This window comes from Garra rufa, chromosome 2 (genome assembly GCF_049309525.1).
Source record: "Garra rufa chromosome 2, GarRuf1.0, whole genome shotgun sequence".
Classification (NCBI taxonomy): Eukaryota; Metazoa; Chordata; class Actinopteri; order Cypriniformes; family Cyprinidae; genus Garra; species Garra rufa.
In genome coordinates, this window is record NC_133362.1 from 71,215,362 (window position 1) to 71,238,623 (window position 23,262).

The window sequence follows — 23,262 nt, forward strand, 5'->3', positions numbered from 1 at the left end:
TGTTTTTTCGAATGCGTGGCGTGAGTATTTTTGGAATCTTTTTTTTTACCCGGACAAGGCTTCCGCTGACCAGTTCCCACGAAATGAAATCCGCATTAGCCAATAATCAGCAACTTACCCGGTTAAAACCGCGTCTCAGTTTCATTGTTAATCTCATGATTTTTTCATTTCTGTACCTTGACAGACTGGCGATAGGCTGTTTTTCCTTGAGATAACGGTCACAATGCAAGACCACACTTGTTTTTTCGAATGCGTGGCGTGAGTATTTTTGGAATCTTTTTTTTTACCCGGACAAGGCTTCCACTGACCAGTTCCCATATGGTCTACCGCCAGGATTCCTGGTTTTCACCTAGGTGTCCCAGGTTCGACTCCCGGTATTGGAAGGTGGGCTCCTCTGTGCTTCCCTCTACGAAAAAGGGCCACACGTCTTCCTGCGTCGAAAGCCGTTTTTTGGCCAGCAGTCGAGCTGCAGAAACCTAATAGGCCGAGGTTGTGACCCCACAGACCTGTGCCTTCGATAGCTCAGCTGGTAGAGCGGAGGACTGTAGGTAGGAGCGTTGGCAATCCTTAGGTCGCTGGTTCAACTCCGCCTCGAAGGAGGTTGTTTTTCACGTGCCCACCTTTTTTGGGGGGACCGGCCTTCTGAAAGCGGCCAACAGAGCTTGATTTCACAGTCCGCCATTGGGGGGGAGGGGGGCAAAAGAGAGTTCCCTGACCGGGAATCGAACCCGGGCCGCGGCGGTGAGAGCGCCGAATCCTAACCACTAGACCACCAAGGAAGAGCCGATCTATTGCTGGCCTGCTAATAACATGAGAACAAGCAGACAGCAATACAGGCTTCTGTCACGTCGAAAACCAACGAGTCGGGCTGCAAGCACGAGAATCCCCAGGCGGTGGGCCAGTGGCGCAATGGATAACGCGTCTGACTTCGGATCAGAAGATTCTAGGTTCGACTCCTGGCTGGCTCGCTCTCTGATTTTTGCGTAATGCAGTTTGGTTTTGATGTCACAGGCTTGCCGAATTGTTGCCCTATTCCTACGTGCCACCTGGGCTTTGAGAAAAAGTTGGACACGAAATGAAATCCGAACTAGCCAATAATCAACAACTTACCCGGTTAAAACCGCGTCTCAGTTTCATTGTTAATCTCATGATTTTTTCATTTCTGTACCTTGACAGACGGGCGATAGGCTGTTTTTCCTTGAGATAACGGTCACAATGCAAGACCACACTTGTTTTTTCGAATGCGTGGCGTGAGTATTTTTGGAATCTTTTTTTTTACCCGGACAAGGCTTCCACTGACCATTTCCCATATGGTCTACCGCCAGGATTCCTGGTTTTCACCTAGGTGGCCCGGGTTCGACTCCCGGTATTGGAAGGTGGGCTCCTCTGTGCTTTCCTCTACGAAAAAGGAGAACGGTCAGGATTCCTGGTTTTCACCCAGAAGGCCCGGGTTCGACTCCCGGCATGGGAAGGCGGGCTCCTCTTTGCTACCGGTCAGGATTCCTGGTTTTCACCCAGGCGGCCTGGGTTCGACTCCCGGTATGGGAAGGCGGGCTCCTCTTTGCTACCGGTCAGGAGATAACGGTTACAATGCAAGACCACGCTTGTTTTTTTTTAATGCGCTGCGTGAGTATTTTTGGAATCTTTTTTTTTACCCGGACAAGGCTTCCGCTGACCAGTTGCCACGAAATGAAATCCGAAGTAGCCAATAATCAGCAACTTACCCGGTTTAAACCGCGTTTCAGTTTCATTGTTAATCTCATGATTTTTTCATTTCTGTACCTTGACAGACCGGCGATAGGCTGTTTTTCCTTGAGATAACGGTCACAATGCAAGACCACACTTGTTTTTTCGAATGCGTGGCAAGAGTATTTTTGGAATCTTTTTTTTTACCCGGACAAGGCTTCCGCTGACCAGTTCCCATATGGTCTAGCGGTCAGGATTCCTGGTTTTCCCCCAGAAGGCCCGGGTTCGACTCCGGGCATGGGAAGGCGGGCTCCTCTTTGCTACCGGTCAGGATTCCTGGTTTTCACCCAGGCGGCCTGGGTTCGACTCCCGGTATGGGAAGGCGGGCTCCTCTTTGCTACCGGTCAGGAGATAACGGTTACAATGCAAGACCACGCTTGTTTTTTCGAATGCGTGGCGTGAGTATTTTTGGAATCTTTTTTTTTACCCGGACAAGGCTTCCGCTGACCAGTTCCCACGAAATGAAATCCGAACTAGCCAATAATCAACAACTTACCCGGTTAAAACCACAGACCTGCGCCTTCGATAGCTCTGCTGGTAGAGTGGAGGACTGTAGGAGGAGCGTTGGCAATCCTTAGGTCGCTGGTTCGACTCCTGCTCGAAGGAGGTTATTTTTCACGTGCCCACCTTTTTTTTGGGGGGGCCGGCCTTCTGAAAGCGGCCAACAGAGCTTGATTTCACAGTACGCCATTGGGGGGGAGGGGGGCAAAAGCGCTTTCCCTGACCGGGAATCGAACCCGGGCCGCGGCGGTGAGAGCGCCGAATCCTAACCACTAGACCACCAGGGAAGAGCCGATGTAATGCTGGCCTGCTAATAACATGAGAATAAGCAGACAGCAATACAGGCTTCTATCACGTCGAAAACCAACGAGTCGGGCTGCAAGCACGAGGATCCCCAGGCGGTGGGCCAGGTTTTTGTGGTCCAAAACGGCCTGCTGTATTGTGTCGCTCAGCGAAGGGGGGAGGAAAAACCATTGTTGGTGGTGCCCCGGTCGAAGACGGAGACGGTGCTGGAAGTCGCGCACACGCACCCCATGGCTGGGCACCTTGGAGCTGACAATACCATCCAGCGGATTAGAGATCGTTTTCATTGGCCGGGGCTCGACGGCGAAGTGAAGCGGTTCTGTCAGGCCTGCCCAACCTGCCAACGCACCTCTGCCAAGAAACCTCCCCCCAGCCCTATGATCTCGCTGCCCATCTTCGACGTTCCCTTCGAGCGCATCGGGATGGATCTGGTAGGGCCGCTGCCAAAATCAGCCCGGGGACACGAACACATCCTGGTGGTTGTCGACTATGCCACCCGGTATCCGGAAGCAGTGCCACTCCGAAAAGCTACGGCCAAAGCCATCGCCCAAGAGCTCTTCCTGCTGTTCAGCCGAGTCGGCATCCCCACAGAGATACTGACCGACCAGGGTACCCCGTTCATGTCCCGGCTAATGGCTGACCTCTGCAGGCTGCTGGGGGTGAAGCAGTTGAGGACCACAGTCTATCATCCGCAGACCGACGGTCTCGTGGAGAGGTTTAACCAAACCCTTAAACAAATGCTCCGCAGAGTGACTGCAGAAGACCGGCGTGACTGGGACCTTATGTTGCCATATGTCCTCTTCGGCATCCGCGAGGTCCCTCAGGCCTCAACTGGCTTCACCCCCATCGAGCTCCTGTTCGGACGACAGCCCCGCGGTCTCCTGGATGTGGCGAAGGAGGCCTGGGAGCAGCAGCCTGCAGCCCATCGCTCCGTCGTGGAACACGTCAGGCAGATGAGGGATAAGATCGACCGGGTCATGCCATTAGTCCGGGAACACCTGGTGAAGGCGCAGCAGTCCCAACAGCGACATTACAACCGGGCAGCCCAACCACGGGAATTCCAGCCCGGAGACCGAGTTATGGTCCTAGTCCCCAACGCCGCCTGCAAGTTTTTGGCCACGTGGCAGGGGCCTTACACGGTAATTGAGAAGATTGGTCCAGTCACCTATCGCCTCCGACAGCCCGGCAGACGCCGACCCAATCAGTTGTATCACATTAACCTCCTCAAAAAGTGGGTAGGGACTAGAGACCACAGCACTCGCCGTCTCCGAACCCGTGGTTGTGGATATCAACCCCCAGCTCTCAGCTGCCCAGAAGGCGGAGCTGCAGCGACTGGTCGGTCAGTTCTCCGATGTGTTCTCTCCACTCCCCGGGCGGACCCACGTGCTCCACCACGACATCCCCACACCTCCAGGAGTCGTCGTTCGGCAGCGCCCTTACCGGATCCCGGAAGCTCGTCGGCAGGCTATTGAGGAGGAGGTACAACAAATGCTGAAGTTAGGGGTGATAGAACCATCACGCAGCCCTTGGTCGAGCCCCATTGTGATGGTCCCAAAACCTGACGGCACCCTCCGCTTCTGTAACGACTTCCGGTGCCTCAATGAAGTCTCGGAGTTTGACGGATACCCCATGCCTCGAGTGGATGAGTTATTGGACCGCCTGGGGAAGGCCCGGTACATCTCCACCTTGGACCTCACCAAAGGATACTGGCAGGTGCCACTCGCCCCCTCTGCAAAACCCAAGACGGCTTTCTCCACACCCAGTGGACACTGGCAGTACCGGACCCTCCCCTTCGGCCTTCATGGAGCTCCCGCCACTTTCCAGAGACTAATGGACATCATCTTGCGGTCCCACCAAACCTATGCGGCCGCCTATTTGGACGATGTCGTCATCCACTCTGAGGCGTGGGAGGACCACCTAGACCGTCTGCGGAGTGTGCTGTCTGATCTCCGGAGGGCTGGACTCACCGCCAACCCCCGCAAATGTCATCTAGCATTACATGAAGCCAAGTACCTGGGTTACCAAGTGGGAAGAGGGCTAATCCGCCCCCAAGAAAAGAAGGTAGAAGCAGTCAGATCGGCCCCGCAGCCGAAGACAAAAACCCAGGTACGTGCATTCTTGGGGTTGGCGGGATACTATCGCTGCTTCATCCCTAACTTCTCCTCCTTAGCCGCCCCCCTGACAGATCTGACCAGGAAGGGACAGCCGGAGAAAGTACTCTGGACACCAGCAGCAGAGGGCGCCTTCAAGAAGATTAAAACGGCCCTCACCTCCGAACCGGTCCTGCGAGCGCCCGACTTCACCTGTCCCTTCCTGCTGCAGACGGATGCCTCGGATACCGGCTTGGGAGCCGTCCTGTCCCAAGTCCAAGAAGGGGAAGAGCATCCAGTCCTGTACATCAGCAGGAAGCTGACCCCAGCCGAGAGAAACTACGCCGCAGTGGAGAAAGAGGCTCTGGCCATCAAGTGGGCAGTCCTGGAGCTGCGGTATTACCTCCTCGGCCGGAAGTTCACCCTGGTCACCGACCATGCCCCTCTTCAGTGGATGGCCCGGGCCAAGAACACCAACGCCAGGGTGACCAGATGGTTCCTCGCGCTCCAGGACTTCCACTTCGTAGTTCGACATCGGGCCGGAGCCATGAACACAAACGCCGATGGACTCTCTCGGATCTGGGCAGCTTTTGCAGGTCTGTCAGGGGTCACTCCCCACCCACCCCCTATCTCCCCCCTACTATCTCGCTTCCTTATATATATATAAGCCTTGCGCTACGTAAAGGGCATATATGTTATAACATAACAGTGCAAAGAGTTTGATTGGTTTTGACAAATAAACCTAAAATTCTGTCTTTCTTTCATGGTAGATCAAGATGCAGAAAAAAGTGCTGTTCTTCCCAAGGAGAATGTGCATTATACTAACTGTCCTAAGGACTATGAATTCGTGCCATGATGAATTGATACCAACTACAATGAGGGTAAGTATGCATTTTTGTTCTGTAATCATGTTTCATTGGGTATTAACACTTGAATGCATGCTTGTTCACTGAGTCAGATTGCTCCGGCTGCTCAGACTACTGAGTAGTGTTTAGGGTAGTACATTGGTTTGGCATGTCTGTGGGATTTAATTAACTTTTACTTATATAGCTAAAACTAACTAAAAAAAGCACAAAATTAATGTATCCAATCTCTGCGATCTTCAGGGATAGGCCACATGTTTCCAAACAGGATTGGGGCCATTCATGAATTGAATTGAGAATGAATGGTAAATTCCAGTTCACTTCCTGGAATTGGGAATTGGATTTGGAATTGGAATGTCAGGAAACAGAATTGAAATCAAATAAATTCCACTAAATTCCACTTGTGTTGCTAAATAAAATAATTTGAATTGATTTGCTTTATAGTTTATAGTACATCAAATATTGTAAATCACATAAACAACAAACATATAAAAGAAATACAAAGTACTGTATGTTTAGTATGTTAAGCATGATCATTTCACATGCCACATTTCAGAAAATGATGATAATTCAATGCAATAGAAAGTGAATGAAATACATGAATGAACATGATTTATTTGTTTGTGAGTTGAGACATATCTTATGTGGTAATCATATATTGAATGTATAATACATCCAGAAACTTATCACCACTGTCATTCAATTATTACAGTTTTTTTTCAGTTGCTAACAAGCGTTTGTCCAAACAGTTGTCACATTTTCAAAACTCTAAACACAGCATCGGTCTTTTGTGGCCATACCATTCACACATTTCATGTCGTTTTCACCCAATATGGAGTCAGTGAACACATTTCCACAATGCTTACATTTTCTTAACAGACAAGCTATACCTACCAACAAAATTATGGATTGTTTTTGTAGTATTTACTAATGTTAACACACAACATCCCACAATAGCAACATCCAACAATATTCCAAACCTTAGATACAGTATAAAAACTAAAAAAGATCTCTCACTGCATCAATGCAGATGCAGTGAGATGCAGTGAGAGGAGCAGATGCAGCGAGAGGAGCAGATGCAGTGAGAGATGCAGTGAGAGGAGCAGATGCAGTGAGAGATGCAGCGAGAGGAGCAGATGCAGTGAGAGATGCAGCGAGAGGAGCAGATGCAGTGAGAGATGCAGCGAGAGGAGCAGATGCAGTGAGAGATGCAGTGAGAGGAGCAGATGCAGTGAGAGATGCAGTGAGAGGAGCAGATGCAGTGAGAGATGCATGTATTTTTGAGACGAAAATTATCCCTTTGGCCAATTATGTTTTGTAGATGTGAGTCTGTGTTACAGTTTTTTTCAATTGTTTACACACAATTTTGAAAACTGGGTTCTTTTTTTCAAAATATAATCACAATTATCCAAACACCACACTCATTTTGCGGAATTCCTAGATTGTTTGCAAAATGACACACTTCTGTCAAAACATACACACTTCAGTCAAAACATATACACATATTTGTGAAAATGCTATTAGTTTTCATTTAACCAACACAGTCCTCAATGATCAGACACTATTGCAGACAGTTTCACACTGCTGTGATAAATAAAAAACACATTTGTAAAAAAAAAAAATTTTAGGATATAGCATGTGCTAGATTTTTGGGCAGACATTGTTATGTAAGGGATCATTTCGATGACAAAACAAAATAGTGACAAACAACATTCTTCATAATTAGTTTGAGATAGAGGGAGAATGTACACAAATAGGCCTACTATAAACTTACCAAGCACTGCACAACACTGATGCGGCAGACTGAATATTTCAAGTATTTATTTAAATTCAAGAAATACAGTATTTCTTACCATAATCAGTTACAGTAATCAACCAACAATTAAATCAATGAAACAAATAAAATCTGTAGACAAATAAAAATTACTGCATGAAGTACATACAGTTTGACTCTGGGAAAAAAAAGCAACACAACTACTGTAACTATTCCTCATCTCTCCGTCTGGCTGGATCAGGCCATAAGATTTCATCCACACAATTTTTGATGAATACAGGTGAACTCACCTGCTGCCTTTTATAGCACACCTGAGTGCTGCGTTTTCAAATTAGCACATGTGTGCTTCCACACCTTGTGGATGTGTTTATCCAATTTGTTCATTAGTGTGGTCATTGGCAATCCGGGGCTTTGTAATGACAAGGAAGTAACCTCACAATCCTTATCTGTGTCTAAGGTGTTGAAATGTGTGTAGAGTTTTACAAATCACTGTGTGTAATGTTTTGCAAAAAGAGTGAAGCAGACATTGTGTGTAATGTTGTGCAAATCTGTGGCGGTGTTTTGCTCCTTGGAGTAGAATTTTGCAAATTGTGTGGAAATTTTTATTTTAGAGTGTAAACAATCGTAAAATACTGTAAGAGTTTAGAAATAGTATCTGAAGTATGTGTAAGCACTTGTTAGCGATTGAAAAACTGTAATTCATACTTTTTTACAGGATACAGGTTTTTATACTGTATCTAAGGTTTGGAACATTGTTTTTGCTATTGTGGGATGTTGTGTTAACATTTGTAAATACCACAAAAACAATCCATAATTTTGTCGGTAGGTATAGCTTGTTTGTTAAGAAAATGCACTCAAAAAAATAATTCGGTCTAAAAATAAACTTTATGTAATTCAATTAAATGCTAATTTTCCATGTATTTGGATTACATAGTTTTAATATAAACATATTAATAAACTTAATGTGATTCATATGCATCAGTGATACGTGAATGAAACAGGTAAGGTTTATGTAATTATTCCCAGTGTTAAACAAGCACTGCTCAGTGTTCATGTGTTTCCACACTACAGAGTGTTCAGGTAGCATTGACACAGTGTTGGAGTTAATGAGATCATTATGTGATGATTGACCATTAATGATCAACACCTGCTGAATCATCAATGGAAAGACAAACACAAGAACTACAGCTGACTTCAACCACAGCCTTAGAGGAAATCAACTCAAATAAAACAATACATTAAACCTCTCAAGATCTGATTCAACAACTCCACAAACAGATTGACCAGCTTCACTCATTACTAACCAGATTGTCTTCTGTCAGACTTCTAGAGAAGCTCTTATTGAGAACTAACAAACGTGTAGATGTTTTGTTTCATGTGAAATCACCATCAATGAGAGCAGGGGTTCCTTTGGTTGGGCTCTTGACCCGTCACATGCTAGGTTTAATGTTGTGCTGATAGCTTTTGTTGCACTTAAATCAAACATGTTGAGCTTGGCCAACAAAGTACAAAAAAAAAGTAGGGGGACCTGTTAGTGTGACAATTTCTTTTGAACTTTATTTGTTGCATAGATGGATGTTGTGTTACTTTAATATTAGGCCTACTTGCAGCTTTACGTTTATGTGTTGTATAAATCATATTAGCTGAATCATTTTATCATACTATGTGTGCTAAAAGTTTTCATCTGTTTCCTTCTAAAGACCACAGACATCATGAATCAGCATATGAATCTCAACAATGGTGATAATCAACAAAATGTTCAGATACATCTCTGAACATCTTAAAACAAGCTATTAAAAGTCTCAACAAAAAAGAAAGCATAAAAACAATTATTAAGAATAAAATAAAAATAATCTGACAATTCCACTGCATTGTTTATTCATGTTGCAATGCATGCTGGGATACATGGGAGGGTCTTTTACCAAACTTGTACCCAGCATGCATTGCAACATGACACATATTGTTGACCGTCACCATTGTTGAGATTCATATACAGATTCTTGATGTTTTTGGATTTGAAGGTGATACAGATGAAAACTTTTTGAGCACAAAATGAAATACAAAGTATGTAATCTTCGTGATTTATGAAAACCAATTACTTGTGAAGCTATAGAGACTGCTATAATAACACAACACCCATCAAATCAGGACTTTGAAAGAATCTGGAGGATTGACTAACTTTTTGTCTTTTTTGACTTTGGTGGCTAAGCTTCATGTGATTTATATTTACACAATTAAAGCTACCACCACTGACACCAGCATGTGACAGGTCAAGATCCCAACCAAAGGAAACCCTGCTCTCATTGATGGTGATTTCACATGAAACAAAACATCTACACGTTTGTTAGTTCTCAATAAGAGCTTCTCTAGAAGTCTGACAGAAGTCAATCTGGTTAGTAATGAGTGAAGCTGGTCAATCTGTTTGTGGAGTTGTTGAATCAGATCTTGAGAGGTTTAATGTATTGTTTTATTTGAGTTGATTTCCTCTAAGGCTGTGGTTGAAGTCAGCTGTAGTTCTTGTGTTTCTCTTTCCATTGATGATTCAGCAGGTGTTCATCATTAATGATCAATCATCACATAATGATCTCATTAACTCCAACACTGTGTCAATGCTACTTGAACACTCTGTAGTGTGGAAACACATGAACACTGAGCAGTGCTTGTTTAACACTGGGAAATATTACATAAACCTTACCTGTTTCATTCACGTATCACTGATGCATATGAATCACATTAAGTTTATTAATATGTTTATATTAAAACTATGTAATCCAAATACATGGAAAATTAGCATTTAATTGAATTACATAAAGTTTATTTTTAGACCGAATTATTTTTTTGAGTGTATAGAAACCACACTCAATACCGCATCTAGCTAATTTTGGTTGCTAACTCGTGTTGTGAGTTGGAACTCCAAGTTAATTCTCTATAGTCTATTTTTAAATCTTAAAATCAATATTATACACCATTATTAACAAAAACTATCGGACTTCCGATATCACAATTTTTTTTTTTTAATTTCCTGAGTCTGCTACTAGCTTATAGCCTTTCGGCATCGCCAGCGCGGTTGCCTAATCTTGCCTGCATTGCTTACACTCTATTCACACACATTTCTATTGTTTATATACTGTTATTAATAGCACATACACACTGTCTTAATAGCAAATTTGTGTTTCTCTGCACAGGCCCCGTGAACCCAGATGTCCTTCACTCCGACACAGAGACACTATGGACCCTGGGTGCACCAACAGCGGAAGACGCAAGCCAGGCCCCGGGCGAGGACCACTTCCCTTCCAGTGCCTACGGTCTTCAGGATCTCCACCCGGATTCTTGAGACAGAACGCGACGCTCTGATCATTGGAGACTCCATCGTCTGTGCTAAGGTGCACACTCGTTGTTTTCCTGGTGCTTATTAGAGCTGCAGCAATTCATCGTTGTCATTGATATTGTCGATTATGAAAATACGTTGATTAGCATGGAATGTGTCGAAGCATCGCATCTTTAGCAATGGCCATTGCCTGAGCCTGCAGTAATCCATACTTAAGACTATTTCTCTGCCATGTTTAACACAAAACAAGACCTAGAGTAGAAGGTAATGACTAGTATGGCAACATCACTTCATAGAGTTGTGTTCAATAGAGCATTTTATTATTATACAACCATGAGACCAGCATGTATATAGCCGAACTGACACCTTTACATTGTCAGGATTCACAACCGCATTCTCGTATTCACAACTGCACTGAATGAACGGAACAGCACGGGACATATAATCATCATGGGTTTAATCCACCCACAGAGATGGAGAAGGAGAAATAATTAGCATTCATCTTAAGATCCACTGGATCTGCCATCAGTGTCGTGGGCGTGATTGTGCAAGCTCTGAAACACACCCTAAAAGCGCTGTCTGCACTCGCTAACAAAGCATTTAAAGTCATTGTTGGTTGTTTAACTGTATGATAGATTGGACAAGCCTTGACTATGCTCTTTTATTTAAAAATGCGCTGTCAACTAAAACGTCCTGGTGTTTTGATGCCATTTTTTGTTTCTATCGCTCTAGTGTCCTCCTGAATGCGGTTGTGACTAATCCTGCACCTCGCATAGCATGTTATTATTATTATTATCATCCTTTTGGTAACACTTTATAATAACGTTCAGTTGTAATTCATTTATAAGTGGCTAGTTAATGATAAAATAATGATTTGCAAAACATTCATACAAGTTTAATAAGTGATATGCTAACAATTTGTGTATGTTTTGCTAATTCATTTACAAGTAATTAGTTAATGATGAACTAATCATTTACAAAACATCACAATGCATTCATAAGTGATTAATAAGTGATATGTTAGTATTTTTATAATTGTTTTGTAGATTAAGTTATAAATCATTTACAAGTGATTAGATAATGATGAACTAATAATTTACAAAACATGATTATACATTTACAAATGATTATTGAGTAAAAGGCTAACAATTTACAAATCTGTCTTAATTTATCTTAAAAAAAATTGCATATCATGAAATAATCAAAAAGATCCTTAGTAAGTGGTTAATACGTTACTAGTTAATATATTATTTGTCACTTAAAAATAATTAAAATATCAATCATTTAAATGTTTATCCTTTACTGAAGATCGCATCATGAATAAATCATTTACAAATCTTTCTGCGTCCCCTAATCTAAAGTGTAAACAATTCATCAGTTGTAAATGTTTTACTCATTATCCAAAGGTCTTTCGCCCAGTGTGTATACCCACCTGATACCCACACAACCTGGAACTGGCAGGTTTGTAAAACATTTACAACTGATGAGTAGTTTACACTTTTGATTAGGGGACGCAGAAAGATTTGTAAATGATTTATTCATTATTTATTCATCAGCAGCTTTTGAATACTTTGAAGTGTGTACTGCAATGTAAGGGCTGTCTGGTGAGGGTAAAGATGTTCACTTTGGCAAACATGAGCATGACGCACTATACACTCTGCACTTTTTCACTATGTACTTATGCACTATGCACCATGTAGTGTATGAGTTATATAAGGTTATTTAGTATTTTATAACGGCCTAAACAAACTTTCACAGGAACCTCATTTTTTTTCACTGTTTAAACTGCCCTATGAATCATCACAGTTAACATTATCTACATTTCATTTAATTTAATTTACTACCGTATTAGAGAGAAATGAAGAGGCACGTTCCTTCATGAGTCTTTCATGCCGAGAACTTTGCTCTTGTGTTTGCATAATTATGCATTTAAACGTTAACGACCAAACCTATCATTATAAAAGTTCATAATGTTGCTGCACATGAAATATAACACGGATAACATTTAAAAATATTTATCAGGTTACACACTGATTATTTATCACTCAAACCCCTTTCTCTACCTGTCCGTTGGTCGCGCATGTCCTCCATGTTTGTAGTTTTTTATCACTTTTTATGCGTGTTTGTAGTTCTAATCCAATCCTCGTTCACAGCGCAATGTGTTGTGGGCAATATTAGCCGTTAGAGTGTGCATTGATCCGCACTTCAAATTCCGAAGTTAAGTAGTAGACCATCCGGGAATCTTTGGCATACTTTTTAAAACGTACTACGATTTGGGACATACTAATTCTATTTTCGAATACTATTTAGGACGGATAGTATGCGAATTGGGACGCAGCATTACTATTTGTATTAAAAAAAAAAAATTCTTTAGATTGAGGCACAGCATTCATTTATGAGACTAAGGCCTAAAAATACTGACACGTACTTGGCTTGTTTGGAATTCACAGTATTTTTAAACAGTTATGCTTTAACCTCCATTATTTGAGAGGCCGTATTAAAAACAGCACTTTTTTTAGTTTTAAATAAAAAATAAACAAAACTAAATCAAACCCAAATGAATAATTGTCAGCTTTATGCAGAAATGTATCAATGATCAGACAGGCTTTATTTCTGCTTTCAGAGTCTAAAGTATGGTGACCACAGCACACTGTTTGTGAAGATGATGACAGTGCACTTCCAGCAGACCTGATTCGAATGTTCGTAAGGGTATGAGAAATGAAAGTGAGTAATCTTGTAATGCTGATATTACATTAGCCAGTCTTAACGGTTTATGCGAATTGGCTCTTGATTTTATTATAATTATTGTTATTATTATTTCTTCAACTAAAATTAAATATCATACATTTTCCCTAATTTACAGAAGACACCAACTAAAATGTCATTCAGTATAACAATCTTGTCAAGCATATTTACAACAAAAATCTACTTATGACAAATTAAAAGACAAATTCCTTTTTTTCACCCCAAATACTAATTATTCTTTGTATATTACAAACCAGAATAAGCATGTTGTTAGCATTTTTGTACTGTAATGAATTTAATTGAATTTTTGTAATGTGTCTGATCATCATTTGTGCTCTCTGTGTGTCCATCAGCACCAGCACTGCATTGAGTCCTTTTTCACTGTTTGCTGTGATAAATAACACTTTAATGTGTCAATATCTAATATATCAATAACTATTTTTACGATTTGTGAATCGATTCAAATAGGCAGAAGATTTATGTGAAAAGATTTTTATTTCCCACCCATACTCAATAATAAACATTAATTGTAATTTCTGTAAGTTGACAGCAGTTATCACAATTACATTACCACTGTCAATAATATTGTACACATTAGAAAATGCAGAGACTAAGAAATCTTTTTTTTCTATAATATTTATGTTAAATGAATAGTGTAAAGTTTAAAGAACTCAACAGCATTAAGTATGTGTCATGTTCTGACTGTATGGAGTAGTATAAATCCACAAATAACAGTCTGTTTTCTACAACTTTCACTTGGAGCAAAAAAATATATATCAATATCAACTGATATGAAGATAATATTTTGGTTATATTGCCCAGGCCTATTACATCTAATAAATTCAAACAATATGTTTTATTTGTGAACTGATGTTCAGCTGTTCTTGTTATTAGTCAACTAATCAAGTCAACTACATTCTCAATCACCCCCCAGCAAACGCAGCACACTCTTTAGGGGTCTGTACAAACTTAATGCAGGCAAGAGAGACACGGACTCCTGCTGTAGCTTTTCCTGCTGCTGTCACTGTTGACTTCAGAAAAACTAGCAATTTATATTTCATGATCCTTCAGTCCTTTCTTGACATAAATGTTTCATTTGAGGATATTAAACGACTGCTTGTGGTTAATACTACAGGTCCATACAAGTGCTTGTTTTGAAATGGCAAGATATTTGCTTGATTTTTTTCTTCTTTTTTTTTCCCAAAGGTCCCATTAAGAACATACCTTGGAGCAAACAGGAAGTACATGCTCTCGAGATGCACAGTTAAATTTATTCTGAACTGGAAAGTTCCAGGAAAGGCAGAGTTAGAATATGAACAATTAGTGCTCAGCTTTTAAGTATTCCATTAAAAATCATACCTCTGCTCTGCAAATAAAAGATTGCAAAGCATTTTAATTTTGACACCAACTATGTTCTTGTGTTTAGGTCACATGGTTACATTAAGGGTTTTTTAATTGTACATTCAGTTACATTGTATTATATATTGTCTAAAGTGTTTCAAATGATAATGATGATTAGTAAACAACTTTATCCCTGATATGAGGATGCTGATCTTCTACAGAGAAAAGTTATTGGTGAGTCTTACTGTGTTCCCAATCTTGGATATTTCACTTAATGAATTGTTTAAGATTTCTGAAGGGATAGTGAATTTTATTTTGTCTTTTTACACTCAAACTAGTGTTTCCTTTGAGCACAGACCTGAACGAGTTTTAGGTGAATTATTGAGTTGCTGACCTAATGTAATATACTTTGAGAAACAATGTAGATTACAGATGACTTGTCAAATAAATGAACTGTTACTTTGTAATAAATAGAACATCTTTTGAATTTCTTAAATTGATGAATAATGGAGCATTATTTTTTGTTTGGAGCTCCTATTCTCTTTGAAGTAGATTGTATCTTTATCAACTACTTAAAAATGCACATTTAAAATGTTTTGAAGTCACTTTGCTTCTTTGAAATTGCTTTATACAAAATAGAATGAGTGTGAGTTCAGTCCCCACAATGTCCAAAAACTGGTTTTCAGTGTGTGCGTTTGATTCCCACAATGTCCAAAAAACTGGTTGTGTGTGTGTTTAGATTTGATCCCCACAATGTCCAAAAACAAAATGTAAGACCTACTAAATTATAATTAAATCTTTTCTTATACTATTTAACATATATAAAACTTTTTATGGCCTTAAATTTGACACAACCTAATTAAGGAGTTTTTAAGGACCTGCAGGAGCCCTCTCCTTTATGATAGATTTACGTTTTTTTTTTTTTTTTTTTTACATGACGACATTAACATTATCGGCAGCTATTTCAGAGCCGGCTACACATGCACAAACTATTTAAAAAAAGTATAAATACTCGTGCATAATCTCTTTCCTTCACGTCATTCTTATGATAATAAGTAACGTTAAATCTGGTGAAAACACCACTTACCAGCAGCCACGAAAGTTATAATATAAACATGATCGGATCGTCCTGGGTGGGGTCATTCTATTACAGCTAAATTATTAATTAATTTTATTAAAAGTTCGATTGGGCAGGCTGTCGCGAATTCATATTTTTATAAATATTTTATTTTTATATTATTGCATAAAAAAAATCTTAACAAAAGGGCACTTGTTCAGGAGCCAAAACGGCAGGTGAATTAATAATGTCAGTCATGGCTCTTGATTAAGTAATTTACTGCTTTAGAAACACAAATTAGTGCATGAAAAGTTGCCATATATATACATATTTACAGCACGCCCCCATTGGCCCCCCAACCAGAAAAAGTGGAGTTTTTTAGAATAATAATTTTTTTTTTTTATAAATTAACACGGACATTGACAAAACTAAATATTAAAAGTAAATATAATAAACGTGTATAATGTGTAGGCTACTGTAGAAAACACTCCAAACCCCTCCCCCTCTTTACATGAGACTTTGCGCACTCACACAAGCGCAGCCGCACCGCGAAGCATAGCCTACATAAATAGTTCAGTTTTTTATGCAATGGCAAAGTGATTATATTTCGTTTCGTTAAATTTTTGCTCATAAAGGTAAGAGTAATATATTATTCGGAGATGTTAAGGGTCTTCGTTTATTTGTGTGCTCTCACAATATCTAGAAAACTGACTTCATATAAAAAAGGAAAACATAGAGGATGCGCTTCTGCCGTCTTGGGCTGCGTTCTCCGATAAGCGCGCTACGAAGACTCAAAAGGTACACCTTAACTACAGGTATACCTTTCCTACGTGTGTTCTCCGAACTATACCTTAGGATGTTGCTTACTGGCCACGCCCTAGGACCCACCGGTGGGTCCGCAGGGGGGTCATCGTATTATTTTTAAAAAATCTATTAATTGTTAGGCACAAAACTAGACATATATGGTATTTTTTGAAAGCTTAGAACCTCTGCTTTCTTGCGAATCCCATGATATTTGCATTAATTTTACATAAAAAAAAAAAAAACAGTCTAAATTTGTTATTGCGCAACCTCCCCCCCCCCTCGAGAAAATCAGACAAATAATGATGTTTCATATTTATGGCACACAAACTCACTAAAAATAGACAAGTCATATATCAAATGAAAGCTCTTACTCTCAGGAATATAAATATGTGCTTCACTTCACAGATTTTTCACATTACAGTAAAATATCAAAGAATAATTTCAAAAGAATCACGAAAACTGAAATGACTCCTGTGAACAAGCCAACTTTTGCATCATATTTCTGCACTAATAACTACATCTGTGCTCACATACTAGCCTAAAATCCTATATCAACTTTTAGCTTAGGTTGTTTTCTTCAAAATGAGACCATTTCTGTCAGTTTATTCCGAAGTATATGGGTAGGGTGCCCTTTGGTGTGTCTACTGCTTTCAGAAATTGAAAAAAAATTACTAATGCAAAAGCACAATCGGAGATTCTTATGCCTCCTTTCAGTCAAAGCTAAATAACTTTTGCTTGGAAGATGTTATCAACAAAATTCTTTTTTCTCGTGTTTCCTGCCACCTTGTGGAATCAAAAGAAACTTTCTGCTGGGAAATAGACCAAACAGGTCCTAAATTACAGACTTGTAAATATCAACTAAAATCTCTTCAGCTCTGGCCACTCCCTTGGACCCACCGACGGGTCCACGGGGGGGGGGTCATCGTATTATTTTTTTTAAATCTATGAACTGTGAAGCACAAAACTAGACATATATGGTATTTTTTGAAAGCTTAGAACCTCTGCTTTCTTGCGAATCCCATGATATTTGCATTAATTTTACATAAAAAAAAAAAATACAGTCTAAATTTGTTATTGCGCAACCTCCCCCCCCCCTCGAGAAAATCAGACAAATAATGATGTTTCATATTTATGGCACACAAACTCACTAAAAATAGACAAGTCATATATCAAATGAAAGCTCTTACTCTCAGGAATATAAATATGTGCTTCACTTCACAGATTTTTCACATTACAGTAAAATATCGAAGAATAATTTCAAAAGAAACACGAAAACTAAAATGACTCCTGTGAACAAGCCAACTTTTGCATCATATTTCTGCACTAATAACTACATCTGTGTTCACATACTAGCCTAAAATCCTATATCAGCTTTTAGCTTAGGTTGTTTTATTTAAAATGAGACCATTTCTGTCAGTTTATTCCGAAGTATATGGGTAGGGCGCCCTTTGGTGTGTCTACTGCTTTCAGAAATCAAAAATGAATAATGTAAAAGCACAATTGGAGATTCCTATGCCTCCTTTCAGTCAAAGCTAAATAACTTTTGCTTGGAAGATGTTATCAACAAAATTCTTTTTTCCTGTGTTTACTGCCACCTAGTGGAATCAAAAGAATCCTCCTAAAGGAACATAGACCTAACTGGTCCTTATTTACAGACTTCTAAATAACAACTAAATTAAAACAATAATAATTTTTCTTACTTTTTCTTTGTGTTTATGACAATATTGTAAAAATATGAAATCCAAAATATGCAATATTTTACCCATGTTTTAAAACACTGAATATTTCCTGTCAAATGAGACCATTTTTATCAATTTATTCCAAAGTATGTGGTTAGGGCGCTCTTTTAAGTTCAGGTGTGTCTACTGCATTCAGAAAAAAAAAAAAGGAGAATTAAAGGAGACTCCAATGCCTCATTTCAGTCAAAGCTAAATAACTTTTGCTTGGAAGATGTTATCAACAAAATTCTTTTTTCCCGTGTTTACTGCCACCTAGTGGAATAAAATGAGACCTCTTGAAGGAACATAGACCAAACTTTTCCTAATTTACAGATATATACATAAAAAAATAATAAAAAAAATATATAAAAATCTGACTTTTTGACTGTGTTTATGACAATATTACAAACATATACAATACAAAATATGCAAAAATTTACTCATGTTTTAAAATTCAGAAATTTTCCTGTCAAATGAGACCATTTTTATCAATTTATTCCAAAGTATGTGGTTAGGGCGCTCTCTTAAATTCTGGTGTGCCTAACTCTGAAAAAAATCCAAAATATGCTGCAGAGCTTAAGGGGTTAAGGTAAACCTTCTTAAGTGCGACCTTAGCAGGTGCTGTCCGTGGTGGAGGTGCTGAATCGGTTGATATCGATGCCTTGATGATCAATTGTGCACTCTTTCCTTCACAGCGGTATAGGTAAAGTATTGAGAAAACTATTTTTTTTATAAAGAAGCGTTTTAGAAATAGTACAAACTGCATATATCTGGGCTCACTGAAATATGTACATGCAGAAATAAATATGTGTATGTGTTTATAATTTAGGAAGTGTGCAATCCCACAGACTCACGGCCATAAGTGTGTTAATGTTTTCCACATCGTATGCTGATTACCCACCAGTCGTATCACATTATTGGCGTAAATCACCACACTGAGGTCTTACTCAGCCCATATCTATCTCCAACCACCTCCAGAAAACTCGCAACGGCATAAAAAAGAAGAGCCGCCAGCCAACCTATTCTCATAATTTTGCGTAAAAATAACACGACTTTGCAATAGCGTGTAATGCATACGCCAAAGTCCAATTTTGCGTGCATATGAAACGCCAATCCTTACCATTAACTTCAATGGAGAGAGGATGCGTACAAATACCACGCATCATCTTTTATATAGATTATATATATTTTGAACTTTGGCGCATATATATATATATATATATATATATTTGTACACATCCTCTCTCCATTGAAGTTAATGGGAAGGATTGGCGTATCATATGCATGCACAATTGGACTTTGGCGTATGCATTACACGCTATTGCGCTCCGCGGACGGCGCCGTCTTTGATTTAAAACAAGTACTCACTGTCTCGCTGCCATAGCTATAAAGTTTGTGTAAACTCATCTTTCTTTATATAGACTAGGGGTGTGCTCAAAATATCGATTCTTAGATACATACCGATATAATAAAAAAAGATACTGTATCGATATTCTAGCCCTTAGTATCGATACTCCGCCTAGCCATTAGGGGGCGCAGCGGCGCCCGCGAGTTTCATAAAACTCATGGAAAATGTAGAAAGAAATCAAAGCTGCTGCCTGCTGTTTGCCAAGATTTGAGCAAGAGGTACATGGATCAGCAGAAAGAGACCATGTATGTATGAAGAAATATACTTGAGTATCACTCCAGCAGCTCGAAGAATTCAAGAACTAGATGTAGCATTTAAGTGATTTCATAGTGAAATATGTTATGGCAGTACATGGTGTCACAAAAAAGAATTATAAAAAGATTTAATAAGAAGTTAAGAATAATAAGAAGAAGATTTTGTGCTTGTGTGAGCTCAGACTGTACCCTTGGAAAGGTAAATGTTGACTTGTGGTAATTTCCAGATTAATACAATTTGTGTACAATTAATCAGAGCACTTAAAGTTGCAAATATTTAAGCAAAATGCACTTTGTTATAATGCACTTTTGTCTGCTATAAATTGAAGAAAAATGCAGAGTTCTGTTTGTTGAGTAAATGTGTTCAGCATTAACTAATTGGCTCTGGCCCATGCATTTTCATTGAATCGTATCGAATCGTGTCACATTGTATAAAATTCGTATCGAGACAGCTCTGTATCGAGGTACATATCGAATCGTGACCTGTGTATCGAGGTATGTATCGTATCGCCAGGTTCTCCAAGGTATACAGCCCTAATATAGACTCCTAAGCCTTTTCTGTCAAATGGTTCGTCAGCTGATGTGCCTTGAGATAGTAATCTAAAAAGCTAACAACCGTATGGAAACTTTATTAATGAAGCCACTTCCATTCACTGGGTGTAGGATAACAACTAAAGTATTTTATGTGTAAAATTTTAAAGTAAAGTAAAAAATGTAATTTTAATTTTTATATTAAATGTTCATGTAAAATTTTATATGTGTAATTTGCGACGTAAAAAAAGCTTTTTGCGTAGTGGTGGCCACTAGCGTATGACTTACAGAAGGTATACTTAACTAAGAAAGTTTCGGAAAACACATATTAACGATAAGGTACTTCTTAAGGTACAATTTAAGAACGACGTAGCGTTAAGGTGGTTTCGGAGAATGCAGCCCTGATCCACAACAGGAGCGTTTCACAATGATCAAAAGCAAAAGCTAAATCTTTTATTAGGCTATGCAATTCTTATTCAATTTTATATATTAAATAAAGTTCTGTAAACTTTTCAGTCCCAGGATACAGTAAATAATTGAATTCAATCAGAATCAAAATCAGAGATAACGGAGAGTCACGTCCGGAATTGTTATTTTCAGCGTGTATTTGGCTTAAAAGCAATGTTTTAATAGAGGCTGGCTAAAGCTGTTTTAGATTCGGTGTGATTCTGAATGGATCCGTAGTACACTCTTAAAAAGGATGTGTTAAAAATAACACAGCCTGTGTTGTTTCTTAACACACCTTTGTGTCTAAGGACAACACATTTTGTGTTAGTTTTAACTCAACCAGTGTGTTATTCCTGCTAACACAGAAAATGTGTTGTTGTTTTCTACACACTATTGTGTTATAAATACACAATGTGTCAAGTATGTTATTTTTTAACAAATTTTTGTATGCAATAAAGACACTGCAAACTAATGTACAGTTTAAACACAATTTATTAAACCTGCTACTAACAATTACATAACTCAAAAAGGTTAAAAAAAAAGAGAGGTAAACAATCACAATACAGTCATTTCAACATTTTAATTGTTCCTTGAGTGAAAAGTTGTTAATGGTTAATAAAGTTTGTACTTTAAATTAAAAAAAATTTGACAACCTCTTAAGTATTAATCGTTTTATTTACATATTTTTATCAGCATACAAGTGGTGGTGAGGGTCGTGAGATGTCTCTCGTTTGTCTCTGTCAACTGCCACAAGCACTTCATGAGTGTCTTCCAGTCAAAGCTGCAAGAGTAAAATAAAGACACTTTTGTTATTTATAGGCTACACATAGCGAATATTGTGAAATAGCGATAGCTAAAGAGGCAAGAAAAGCTTAAGCATCAGAGATTATGTTAGCGTCTTAGGGCAATTTGCACAATACATGTCACCACAAAGCTGTTCATTTTCAAAGAGAAAGACGCGACGAACGAATGCATTTTCTCATTAGCACTACAACGTGTCAGTGATGAATTAAAAGCGATTCTGTTCACAATTAATTTAACAAAAGAAACTATAAAGCTTGTGAAAATAAGCTCCCACCGCCGTGATGTGCCGCAGGTGCAGGAGCAGCTCGCATCGCCAGTTTTACCACGTATATGTGCCAAATGCCCCTCGACCGTCTCCAAACGATCACAAAAGACATTTTAAAAACGTATAATGGCAAATACAAACATTTCTTACCTTCACACATCAAAGTTATGTTCTGACGATGAAAACACGAGGAAATTTGCTTCTCTCAGTAGAATAATGGCTCATGAAGTTAGGCAAGCAGCAATGTGATTGGCTGATATTTAACACATATTGTGTTGGATACACTGTGTTGGATATTTTCTTTTTTCTTTTTCGTTTTTAACACACATTTAACACAAAGTAACATAAAATGTGCTAAAATAGACATAACACAAACAATGTGTTAAAAATTAACACATCCTTTTTGAGAGTGTAGCCTGTATTAAGAGTAGGCCTATTTATTGTGCACCTGAGTCCAGAGATGGGGACTCGAGTTTGAGACTTCAGACTTGACTCCTCGAAAGACTTGGACTCTGACTCGAGCTGCGGGACTCGTGAACAATGTTTATTTTTTAGGAAACAACTAATGAGCTCGCCGTTATTCCCCTGCCTCCGTTTTTTTTTTTTTTTTTTTTAGTTGCTGCTGCCACACATGAGAGGACAACAAACACACGTCGACTGCATTGCCATTCATCATTTGGATTTAAAAACTTCAAACAAGACGGCCCAAACAGAAGAAGCAGAATAATAATATTTATACCTAATTTTTTTTGTTATTTTGAAACAATAGGCTCAAACATTATTAACAAACGTGCTTGTTTAGCCTATTTGAGCACTTCCGTCAGTGAACAAGCAGCCTACAAAACGCTAAAATTAATAATACATTTCGAATAAAAAATAGCCTAAATAAGAATGTTAAATAGGCTATTAAATAAACATTCGTTGCAAAAATTGCTTAAACCTTGCCCGGACCTTGTCTGACAGCTCATCAGAATACTGGCCCGAGTCCAACTGGAACTTTTTTCTTTCTCTTTCCCATTACACAGCTGCTGTTTTTAATAGCAACGTGATTACGTTTATTTTCGTTTATTTAGTTTATGAAGTAAATTTAGAAATATATTTGGAACACGTTTTGTTTGTGAAATTCAAGTTTTTGTTTTTTTAAAGTAGGCTAACCACCAAACGGCCAGCGACAGACAGATCAATTTAGCTCTCTTAAGTCATCACGATTTCAATTAAAATCCATAGATATTAAAAACTTAAAGCATATCACAATATTATTTGTATCGTTTAAACTATAAATG

General features: G+C 39.2%; 1 protein-coding gene and 3 non-coding genes across 4 annotated transcripts in view; 2 read left to right on the forward strand and 2 right to left on the reverse strand.

Annotated features, from left to right (window-relative positions):
• Nucleotides 1-23,262, forward strand: part of LOC141326076 (uncharacterized) — a 214,985-nt gene that overhangs the window by 61,592 nt on the left and 130,131 nt on the right. The gene's annotated exons all lie outside the window — the stretch shown is intronic.
• On the reverse strand, nt 708-779 carry trnae-cuc (transfer RNA glutamic acid (anticodon CUC)). Its single transcript has one exon. It is a non-coding gene; the product is annotated as a tRNA-Glu (tRNA).
• trnar-ucg (transfer RNA arginine (anticodon UCG)) lies at nt 896-968 on the forward strand. Its single transcript has one exon. It is a non-coding gene; the product is annotated as a tRNA-Arg (tRNA).
• trnae-cuc (transfer RNA glutamic acid (anticodon CUC)) lies at nt 2,463-2,534 on the reverse strand. The gene has a single exon. It is a non-coding gene; the product is annotated as a tRNA-Glu (tRNA).